Genomic DNA, 12,071 nt, shown 5'->3' with positions numbered 1-12,071 from the left:
GAGGGCGGCCCAGTCCGCGCCAGCCCCACTGGGGTTTCTGGCCTCGCTCCCCGTGCACCCTGGGGCACTTCCGCTTCCCGTCTGCGCTCCTCCGAGGACTTGGACTCGGCTCTCAGTGGTCTCTGCGCTACAGTCCCTGAAGAGGACAGTGGAGGGGCCAGGGTTGGCTGATCACTTCCCTTGGGCCATGCCCCTGGGCATTACGTCCATCTAGCATCTGCCCATCTCCCAGGGGCCCTTGGGAACCCTGTGGGGTGCTAGCCTCAAGTGGCGGGGCCAGGGTCACCTGGTAAAGCACCAGCTTGCATACACTGGGAGGGCAAGGGCCGGCAAATGCAGGTGTTTGAGACAGACACGGGGGATGGGTGCAGCTGGGAGGGGGACAAGGGGGCCGGAAGTGCAAGAAGAAAAGATCCGGGTGTGAGGGGCGCAGGACATGGAAGCCAGCCTCCAGAGTGGACACTGGGTTGCCACTTTGTGACAGGTGGTGATCCAAGGTGGATCCAGGCTGGAATCTCAGGGCTGTGTTGACAATGATGAGCTCCTCCAGGAAAATCCAGGAGGAGGAAGAAACCTCCAAGGAAGGTAACAAGGAGAAACCGCCATCCTGCCGGTCACTGCCCTGCTCTCCCAGCCTTGGCTACACCAGGTGGGCTTTGAGCTGGACCTTTCCTTACAAGACTCCCCAGGCTCCTGGCTGGTCCTCAGGGGACCCTGGGCCTGGGTGGCACAGCCTGGCCCTCAGCATGGAGTCCCGTGCTGGCCTGCACTCCCAGGACAAGGCAGCCTGTTTCTGCCTGACCCAGCTGACGAGGCAGGGTGGTGGTTGAATGCTCTTCAGTGGGCTCCTGCCCTGCAACAGAGGCAGGGAGGCCCCCAGGGACCCTGAGCTGCAGGACCTGGTGCCTGAGGGATCCCTTTGTTGGGGCCTTGGCCAGGCAGGTCCAGGCCCGGGCTCCTGGATGTAGTGAGGTGAGGGGTTTCTTGAAAGGTACAGCTGCATCCTCACACCCAGTCCCTGTGAAAGGGTCCTTATAGGCAGGGGTTGTAGCTGAGAGAAGGCTATGGAGAAGACGCCTGACCTTGTCCGGGTGGCCCGAGCCCCAAGGACCGGCCTCCCCTAGGGACAGAAGAAACACATGCAGAGGGAAAAGCTCCAAGAAGGGAGGTCCCTACCAAGGGAGCGGAGCCCCCGCAGCTGCTAGGAGAGGCCAGGAAGGTCCCGGTGCTCGCACCTTGGTGTCACACTCTGGCCTACAAGCGATGTGGCGGCAGAGCCCTGCTGCTCTTAGAAGCACTGGGGCTGCTTGCTGAGAACCAAGCCCTATCAGGCCGGTCTGAGGTGGGTACTGCACCTTCATGGGGGGTGGGGGTGGGGCTCGGCAAGGCCACTTCTGTGGGCCTGGCACTGGGTGCTCCCTGTCTGCACCCACTGTGGGGGAGTGGGGCCCTGTGTGTGCCACGGTCTGCTGCCGCTTGGGGTGACCCTATGGCTCTGAGGTGGCCAGTCTGCAGTGCCTATCAGCACCTGTCACAACTGAAGCCAAACCAAGGGGACATGGACAAAGTCACAGCTCTATAGAGTGAATAGGCTCTTTCTAGAAGCTGTTCAGTGTTTGAGCAGGGAGAATTTCAGACCTGGGTCTACCTTTGAGGAGTGCCCAGGACTCACTGTCACCTCCTACCATGACCCTGGTGTGCCCACCTCACCTCATCTCTCTTGTGGGCCTCCTGCCAAGGCCCGGGATCTTCTCTGAGAGAGATGCCTCACCTCATAGGCAAGGCAGGACAGATCATTTGTAAAAAGGAAGAGGACCAAGAGACAGAGGGAGAGAGGGAGGGGAGGGAAAGGAGACATAAAAAGAATGAAGATGTGTCGTGTGATTGTACTGATTCCTCATTGAATGTAATTGCTATGGACTGCAATCTTGGACTAATAAAAATGAAATTTAAAGAGATAAATGCCCAGCTTGAATCTTCTTCATATAGACAGTTTTCCCAGCACCATTTGTTTTTTTTTTAATTTTTTTCAGCTTTAATTGAGTTTATTGGTACATTTTAGGGATACAGTACAGTTACATTCATTGTTGGGATCTTGTACCTCTACATGACAAGTCTTGATTCTCATTTTTTCCCCTTACCTCTGCCCTCCCTTCACCCCCTCCTCCCCTCCCATCTACAAACACTTTATTTTCATCTTTTCATTCTCTCACATTTTTTTTCTTTTCCCTTTTTACTCTTCCCCTACCCATCCCACCTTCCCTACACCTTTAGCTCCTTTCTTCCCATTTCTAAATGTCAGTAATCTTATTAGGATCTTATGCCCAGCACCATTTGTTAAATAGATGTTCTTTCTTCCAGCATATGTTTTTAATCCCTCTGTCAAAGGTCAGATAGCTGAATATGTCTGAGAATGTTTCTGTATCATCTAATCTGTTCCACTGATCCATATGTGTTATGGTTTATGTCTAGATGTCCCCCCAAAGCCTCACGCATGTGCTCACAAGTGGGGCTTTTGGGAGGTGCCTGGATCATAGGTGTGTGATACTGGATTAGTCCACTGATGGGTTTATATCTGAGCCATGATGGGAGGTGAAGCCTACTGGGAAGAGGTGGTCACTGGGAGTGTGGCCTGGAAGGGTCTAGATCCCTCCTCCTTTGCTGGCTGCTGTTTCCTGCTCACCTTGCCCCTCTGTCATGGTGCTCTGCCTTGGAACCAGCCAACACCTCTACAAACCGACACCTCTATAGACCGACATCTTTACAAACTATGAGCCAAACTAGACTTCTTTAAATGGTGGGTGTCAGGTCTGTGTCTCAGCGAGGAGAAAGTAACTAAGACAGCAAGTCTATGTTTGTGCCAGTAGCATACTGTTTTTATCACTGTAGCTTTGTAGTATAATTTACAGTCTAGGAACGTGAAGCTCCCTGCCTTGCCCAGGATGCCTTTTACTATTCTGGGTGTCTTTTGGTTCCATACAATTTTTGGATTGCTTTTTCTAGTTCTGTGAGGAATGCTGTTGGTATTTTGATTGTGAGTGTATTGAATTTATATAACAGTTTTGAGTGTATGGCCATTTTGACAATACTGGTTCTGCCTATCTAGGAACAGGGGATGTCTTTCCATTTTCTGTTCTCTTCAATCTCCTTTTTCAGAGTACTATAGTTTGACTTAGCTGTGGTGAGAAAGGAACCCTCCTACATTGTTGGTGGAAATGTAGACTAGTACATCCATTATGGAAATCAGTGTGGAGATTCCTCAAAGAACTAAAATTAGAAATTCCATTTGACCCAGCTGTTCCCCTTCTAAGGTATCTTCCCCAAAGAGCTAAAGACATCATATTAGAGTGATACATGCATACCCATGTTTATAGCAGCACAATTCATAATGACTAAATTCTAGAAGCAGCTTGAATGACCATGAACAAATGAATGGATACAAAAAGTGGTATCTGTACACAATGTAATACTACTTGGCTATAAAGAAGGATAAATTTGAGACATCTGTAGGAAAATGGATGCACCTGAAGAATATAGTATTAAGTGAAACAAATCAGATACACAAGCCTAAAGACCATGTGGGATCTCTCATTTGAGTAGGGCAAAGTATAAACAAAGAGCGAAACAAAGGAAGGAAACAGGGAGATAAGTCTTTTGCTCTTTGTCTAGGAGTTTTTAAGGGGTTTAGAAAGGAGCTTGGGCTTTTGTGTAAGCAATAGAATCTCTGCCCTAGAGGAGACTACGTACTTGTCAGGTCCAACTTATGCACTGTTCACCTGGTGTCCATGCATGGCCCATGTGCCTGGGAGCCAGTTGTCCCCTGAGCATGCTGGAGGGTGGTGGGGGTGTCCCCCACAGCTAAGGACAGTGGAAGATGTTTTTGTGAGGTCCCTGGAGGTTGGGATTCTGCAGAATCCTTTTGAGGCTGCTGTCTTCACTGCCTAATAGAATCCTAACCCTGATTTACTAGTTTCCGTTGCATCCCCCCCTTGAAGAGGTGACACTACCTTCCTATCAGGGAAGAAGAACAGTGAATAATCTGGCTCTTCAAGCAGCACAGGGTCGATGAGAATGGGTCAGCAGTCAGGAGCACCCTCCAGCGGCTTGTCCAGTGGCCCATGACAGATGGCAGGTGGGAGCCCTGTGGCGGGCCCTAGCTACAAGACCATCTGAAGTCTCACCGAGTGCAGGACAGGGCCATAATTCATGTGTCCCAGTGCCAGGCAGCTCTGATTTGAATTTGATTGTTCCAGCTTGAACCACCAGAGAAAACGGCATGACTATTGGAAAAAATGGGTGTCACGGTGGCCACAAAAAAGCCAAATGCATAATGACATTCTGTACACTCTGCCCAAATCAGCTGCCTTCATGTAAATGATATTTTAAAGAAATTCACAAGTATACATACGTTTCTTTGAATTTAATGAAATAAATTTGTTGAGTATTGTGATAATTTTAAAATTGGTATGAATAGTATTAATTTTTATATTAGGGTTGTAATTATTCAAATTCAGGCAACTAATTAGATTTGTCCCATTTATAGACTTCTTATTAATTTTAGTAGCCCAAAGATTTTTGAAAGCGATTCAGTGTGTTTGTACCATCAGTGGGATAAGCAGCCCGATGGGACTCATGTGCACGTAGCACTGATGGTCTGAGCCAGCAGGAACGGGCCGATGGGCTCTTGGGGAGAGGAAGAAAGCAAACAAGGAGACTGAGCAGACAGGGCCTGACAATGTGGAGGAGGAGCAAGAGCATTGACACCGGTCTTTAAACAGGAGACTTAACTGGGACCCCTTCAGAGACCTTCTGAGCCTAGACTGGGTGAGAGATGGTTCTAGGAAGCTCAGATTAGCGATGGATTTTGATATTGGAAAGGTGGCTCGGTTAAAGAATCAGAAGTCAGAGAAGGCACTGGCAACAGTGTGCCTCACCTCTGTGAGAAAGGCATGGTCTGAGTTTCCCGTGAGGAAGCAGAGGCCAGTTCCTGCAAGAGATGGGTGATTTTGCCCCGTGGCCAGGCAGGCTTAAAAGTGGACGGCAAGCCTAAGCTAGTGGGGGAGATTCCAGGGTCTCAGGGCTACCATGGGTCAGTGGAGGAAGGTCTGGCTCCAGGAAACCAGCCATCTGTGCACAGAGGGGGTTCTTCAGCGCTATGGTTGTGTGTGGGGGCTGGACATGTAATGTTCTGGGCGAGGAGAGTGAAAAGAGAAAACCTAGAGACAAAATAATGTCTTGTCTCATTGAGTACAAGGCCCGAACACTGGGAGAGATGACCCCCAGCATCATTTAGCTTTAACATGGATTCTGTCCATGTTCCTGAATAGTTATAGTGTTTGTTTCCCCACCAGAAGGAGGGGTAAGAGAAGCTGAGGTGCTCGTAGTATCCAGTGCTCTGCTCTCTTTTGCTTTCCCAAGGAGGGATCCCATCTCTTTTAATTTAGCCCCAAACAAATTGGAAGGAGGCATTACAGAAAGAGTCCAAGGAACCCCATATTGCTATTGTGTCATTAGGGCTAGAGAAGTAATGAGAAGACTTAAGAAGTACAGATGTAACCTGTCCCACAGACTGATAGTTTTGTCCCATGTGAGTATTTTTCTAACTGGGGAATTGAGGCTGAGGCTCTCCTCTAATTCAGGCTCCCCAAGAGTACTTGGGCCAGGAATGAGTATAAAAGAAGGTCAGACGGTGCCTTTTGGGCCTGGGACCCAGTTTTTGAGGATGCAATTCAAAGGGGTAATGGGAACTGAGACAGAGCTTCCCCCTTTTCTGAAAAATCGTCAAAGGGAGAGAAGGCACTCCTTGCTTTCCCTATTGAGGAATTCCCAGTCCAACATATATCCCTTGGCCGCCTGTGAGGTCCTAGTTGCTAGCGACCACAAACTAGGACCAAGAGGGGGCGAGGCTACTGGATTAGTCACTCTGACCAGTGTGCCCTTCAACCTTGTCTCGTGTCCCTGAATCCCTTTGGTTGTGACCAGAAGTTGGACTTCCTTTACCCAAAACAACTGAAAAACCTCTGGAAGTGAAGCCAACCATCAACTGCCAGGCTCTGTTATGTGGTGAAGGACAATTAAGGTTGAAGTGGGGCAGGGTCCTGGCAGCCATGAAGCTGGGCAAAATACTTGTTTAAATATTTTTTTAGGGCCATATTGGTGTCAAATCTGAATTTAAAGTGGAGATCTCAACTAGTTTATGTGGCCATCATTGCCTGTCTATCAGGCTGTTACCTGTACGGCCCTTACATTGCTCCATCTAAGAAGACAGAAAATCTTACACAGCGGTGGTGTCCCCTGTTCTTGTATCTTCAGCACAGGAGACAGTAAAGAAGGACCATCGCTGACAGTCACACTGGGAGGGGAGTTGAGACCTGGGGAGGAGGAGTGGTTGATGATTTGAGAATTAGCCCTGTAGCCTTTGACCATCCAGGAGGTGTAGCAGGAACAGCTAGGATCAGCCAAACCAATAAGAGCCCAAACTGCAAATGGCCAAGCATACATATTTCCTCTCATAAGACTCATCCTTTTCAAACCCTTCTCAACATACTTGGGCCTCCCACTTTTGCCATGATCTTTCTTTCTTTCTTTCTTTCTTTCTTTCTTTCTTTTTTTTTTTTTAATCCTGGTAGGGCAAAACCTTATCATATAAAATCCTCTCATACAAAAATATATCTTCAGACTTATAACTGTATTTTCTTCTCTGTCCTACTTACTGGTTTCTTTTTGTAACAAGCCTGGTAGCTGCTTGGATTTTAAAATGTCCCGAGGGCACGTTTTCTTCTTTGGTCACAGAGTGAGTTTATAGGTATCGACACTCCACTTAGGACTGGCTGCCCAACAGTCCTCGGGCAACCTTGAATAACATCTTCATCTTAGCCAGCGCGGAAAGCAGGCAGAAGAGCAAGTTAACCATGCAACTGTAGCCTAAGTACCACCCAATGTATGACAGATGCTTTAAACATGCCGATTAGACAAAAATAACAATTTAAACAGGAATCTAAAAGCAACTTTATTAATCAGCCAAGATTTGCCCCAGTAGATTCTTGTTAACTCCTCAAAGGTTGCCGTGAAGGCTTGTTCCTCCCTTTGTGTCCCTAAAGGGGAGTCAGTTTTAGCCTTGTTTCCCATTAGAACCCACTGCCGGCTGCATCCCCACCCAACATCTAGCTTTGTAAACTGGACTCATGGGACCTCAGAAATTAAAGCCATAGCCTTTGTCTAAAAGCACCAGTTTATCTCACATTCAGAAGACTAGGAGAGTAATTTAGCAGGTGGGAGTGGTAGAAGAAGAGTTTGCATGACACAAAGAACATAACTCAGAAGAGAGACGAAGAATTATAGGCGAGACCCTCAGAACTCAGAAGCAACCAGGGAAAAACAGGGTGTAGGAAAAGATCATGTGACAAAGACTCCCAGATGCCCTACTGACCTTTAACTATCTGACTGAAAGAGAATAATCAGACAATTAAGATGAGACAAGAAGATATGGGGGTCTTTTTACACCTCCTAGCTTGGCTTGCCAAGAAAAAGAGCCATGGCAGAGAAAGACAATTTGATTCCTTAATGCGTGTGGCAAATTAAAGGAGCAATACATCCATGGAATGTCGGCCATGGAGAGCCAAGAGCACCAAGGGCGAGATTGCTTCCTCACCAGCGGAAGGATCCAATGGGAAAGAACAACTGAGGTGAGACTGGGCCAACATTAGCAGGGGATCAACTCAGCCCGTGTCAGCAGAGCCTGTCCCCAAGACTTCTAGATCAGTGGTCATGCCACTCACTTTTAATTGGTTGCTGAGGTCCTGATATAGTGAAAGCAAAGGGTGTAGGGATCTTGGATGAGTCCCCAAATATATGTTACCAGAACACCAGGGCCGTGAGGCATAGTGACAAAGAAGGATGCCGCAGGTGGAAGAGGTGGAGTGCAAGCAAATTTATTTATTTTTATTTAATTATTTATTTTTTGGTTTTTTGAGATAGGGTCTCACTATGTAGTTGAGACTGATCTGATACTCACTATGTAGCCCAGGCTGGTATGGAACTCACAGAGATCCTCCTGCCTCAGCCTCCCGAGTGCTGGGATTACAGGCATGGCCACCATGCCCGACTGCAAGCAAATTTATTTAAAAGATATAAAGGCAAGGAAGTAGAACTCCCGCTAGCTGGGAGGGGTCCTAAGTAGGGTACCCCAGAAGACTCTTTATCTAAGAGTTTTTTTTTTTTTTTTTTTTTTTTTTTTTTTTGCAAAAATTTTTTTTTGGTACCAGGGATCAAACTCAGGTCTTTGTGTTTGCAAGGCAGGCAGCAGAACCACTGAGCTAAATCCCTGGCCCTATTTAGGAGTTTTTAAGGGGTTTAGGAGGAAGCTCAGGCTGTTGTACAAACAATGATAGGACACTACAAAATTTTCAGGGTCCGATCTATGCAGTGCTCACACAGTGTCCATGCAGGAAACATGTGCCCTGCAGCCAGTGGCTCTGGGGGAGGAGGGGTCCCAGACAGCCCAAGGACACCTGGAAGATGCTTGTGTGAGGTTCCTGGAGGCTGGACTCAACATTTGAAGCTGCCGTCCTTACTGCCTGGTAGAATCCTAACCCTTGTCTCAGTAATCCCTGTCACACTGTTGAGCACTTTTAGTCAGCTCCACACTGAGAATCAAGAGCAAACTCTCCAACAGAATGATTTAAAAAGTTTTGAGTTTTGCCAGAAAGGAAGCTCTGGTAAAGTTGGGGCAGAGGAGAACTTGGTTCCTAAAAAGATCAGCATTAAAAAGAAGACTAGTACTTTACAACAGGAAAATAGGAAAGACACCTTGAGGGTACGTGAGGAACCAGTAAATTGTCCCCCCATAGGCTCAAAATCGAAAAAGTGAAAGACTTTGCTCAGAGAAGAGAGGTCCAGAGCACTGTGCTTCAGAATGGCAGCTTCCTGGGGCATTTGCTTCTCCCGATGTGGTTCATAGCACTCAGTCACCCAGGCACTCCGAGTCTCCTGCAGCCATGATAGAAGGAAGCCTGGCTACTGCTCCAGCTAGCAGCAGACCTTGGTGTCAACCGCATGGTACTGGTTTTATGCACAGGCAGAATGCAAGAGTTGTGGGGTCAGAAGGCTTCTATTTAGCTTTCAGAAGAGGGCCTGGGAGGCCAGGCAGTGTGTGAAGCTGTGAGCATAAAGCCGAAGGTGTAGTGGAGACCCCAGGATGTTAGAAAAGCCAGGAACATGGGATGTCTGAGGGAAGCCCTAAAGCATGGGCAAAGCCTGCCCCAGAGAGGACACAAGGGTTACAACCACCTGTGCTGCCATAGGGGAGAGGGCTGCCCAGGCTTCTGGAGTTCAAGTCTCTCCACAATTGGCCCCGGGTGCTGGACGTGGAACTACAGGATTTAATGTTTGCCCTGTTGGCTTTTGGTCTTGCTTTGGTCCTATTTCTTTCTATCCTCCTATCTCTCATTTTAGGAATGGGAAGGTTTACCTTGTGTTTATATGTCAGTAGTGTTTAGTGTTCTTTTCACTTTTACAGGGCTCACGGGTAAAAGTTTGCCTTAAGTCTCAGAGGAGACTTTGGACTTGGACTTCTCAGCAATGCTGGAACTTGAGGACTTTGGCAACTCTTAGAGACGGACTCCATGGCTCTTGTGCAAAGCGATTCATGTGTATCTCGTGGGGGCCACAGTGGGGAATGTTGTTTATACCTGGACATCCCCCCAAAGCCTCAAGAGCTCATAGGTGGGGCTTTCAGGAGGTGCCTGGGTCCTGGGTGTGTGATATCCATGAGTGTTTCGGTCCACTGATGGACTTATTGCTAAATCGGATGTTGGGAGGTGCAGTCTGGTTGGAGGAGGTGGGTCATTAGGGGTGAGGCCTGCAAGGGTCTCTCTCCCTCCCTCCTCCCTTGATCTCTCCCTGTTTCGCACTGCCATGCCATGAGCTGTTTCTCCTCTGCCATGCTGTCCCGCCTTGGAGCCACCTGCCTGTAGACTGAAACCGTTACAGAGTGTGAGCCAAGCACCATTCATAAGAGCTAAATGGTCTATATGCCCATCAACAGATGAATGGACAAAGAAAATGCAGTGTTTATCTTAATGGAGTACTACTCTGCCATAAACTCCCTTGTATAAGGGAGGGTGCGATGGAAGATAGATAAATAGAAGTAGGAAGATCTTTTTCAAAAGGGATAAGGGAACAAGAGGTGGAGAGAGGGGAGGAAAAGGGGATGAAAAAAAAGAATAGAAGAGAACAATGATAAAAATGAAGTTTTTTAAGTGGGAAGGGAACCAAGAGTTGGAGTGACTGGAAAGGGAGGGGAATGGCAAAGGTGAATTAAAAAAGAAGAAAAATTAAGATGATGTGTTATGTCCACGTACCGACTCCTCACCATATGTAATCACTATGGACTGCAAACATGGACTCATGAAAAAGCTATGAGCCAAAGTAAAGCTTTCGTCCTCCCAGTTGTGGGTGTCGGGTAACGTGTCTGGGCAGGGAGGTACTAGCAGCGCCTGTATGGACAGGCTGTGGCTGGGCTACGGAAGCTGGGAAGCAGCCAGGCATGGGGGAGAGGTGTCGAAGGACCGTGCCCAGGAGACAGTGGCGGGGTGGGCATGGCGATGTATGTGGCAACGTCCGAGGCCACCCAGTTTATCCTTTGACCCTGCCATAGGGTCAGAGCAGTGAACAGCTCTCGAGATGGGGGATGTCATGTCCCATGCCAGGCCAGTCCTCACAGTCTGGGGCCCTCAAGGCTTGTGGGGCTCCTCACCCTGGGCAGGGAGGGAGCTGTGCCCACCTCTCCGAGTAGGCCACCTTTGCTTTAAGATGCATGTCAGCTGGCACCACACCAGGAGGCAGCTGCCCACCTGTTGCTCAAACTGCAGCAGTGCTTTCTGAACAGTCCCCCTGCTGTCCCTTCACTCAGTATGGCCACCAGTCTTTGCTGTCGCTCCCAGTACAGTCACCCTCTACTGGCTCTCCTATGTGGCTACCACTCTTTCCTCTCCCGTTATGGCCAACTTTCTCTTCATTGACCTGCCTGGTGTGACTGCAACTGTCCCTATTGTGGGCCCACCCAGCTGCCTCACTGTCCCAGCTGTCACCCAGGACCAAGCCTCTTTCCATCTTTGAGACTTGGTTGACCGTGGGCTGCCCTGGTGAGTTTAAGAGCATCTTTGAGCATCGGTCAGGACTGTATGTGTCTTTGTTCTGGCCCAAGGAAAGAGAAAGCTCCGCTCTGTGGACAGAACCCGGTGCGTTCCCTTCAGTCCCACTGGACCATGTGGCCAGTGGTCAGCCTAGGTCACTAACAGCTGCCCCAGGAGCATCCTGTGAAGCCTCTGGACTAGGGGTGAGGTTGTTCTGCCCTGAGCCCTGTGGGGGAGGGACAGGCACCTCCTCAAAAAGGGTAGCCAGTAGTGGCCAGTCTATGGGCATGCCTTAGGTGACAGGAGCCACAGCCATGAAGATCACCAATTGTGAGGACCTGAAGAGCAGCCCAACCTTGCCAAGACTTCCTGGCAGGACACCTGCTGCCCCTGAGGGAGACCTGGAGCTGGTCTCTGGCCATCTTTCCCCATCCCCATCCCCTGGCCCAGGCCCAACCTGGAGGAGGGGCAGGTGAGGTGTGTCCATGAGTGGCTCATTCTCGGGCCACCTGGAGCTTGCCATGATGCCCCTTTCTGTTTCCTAGTCAGAGCTTTCCTTGGAGTAAGCCTCCCCTTGTGCCTGGCTGCCTTCCTGGCATTACCACTTGGATGCTTTGGCCACATGTTTCTGACACTCACCTCATGATTTCCTACCAGGGCTGCTGCCCTCTGCAGTCCTCTGTTGGCACAGATGGAGCCCCATGCACCGTAGCAAAGGCTGGAAAGCAGGGAGAATCCTGTGGTCCCCTGGCTGCCATGTGTGGTGCTTGCTGTCAGTTTGTTAGAGCTGCCTTTTCCCCATGACCTACCTTTCCTGTGTCCAGGCTGTGGTTATCTCGCATGGGAGAAGCCCAAGGGTGCCCCAGTAGTTGGTCCTTTCTTTTCTCCACATCATTTCTTCACAAACAAGGCAAGGAAAGTTTCCTTTTTTTTTTT

This window comes from Fukomys damarensis, unplaced genomic scaffold, assembly GCF_012274545.1.
Source record: "Fukomys damarensis isolate Sample0158 unplaced genomic scaffold, DMR_v1.0_HiC HiC_scaffold_39, whole genome shotgun sequence".
NCBI classification, from domain to species: Eukaryota; Metazoa; Chordata; class Mammalia; order Rodentia; family Bathyergidae; genus Fukomys; species Fukomys damarensis.
Note: the sequence above shows the minus strand (reverse complement) of the source record.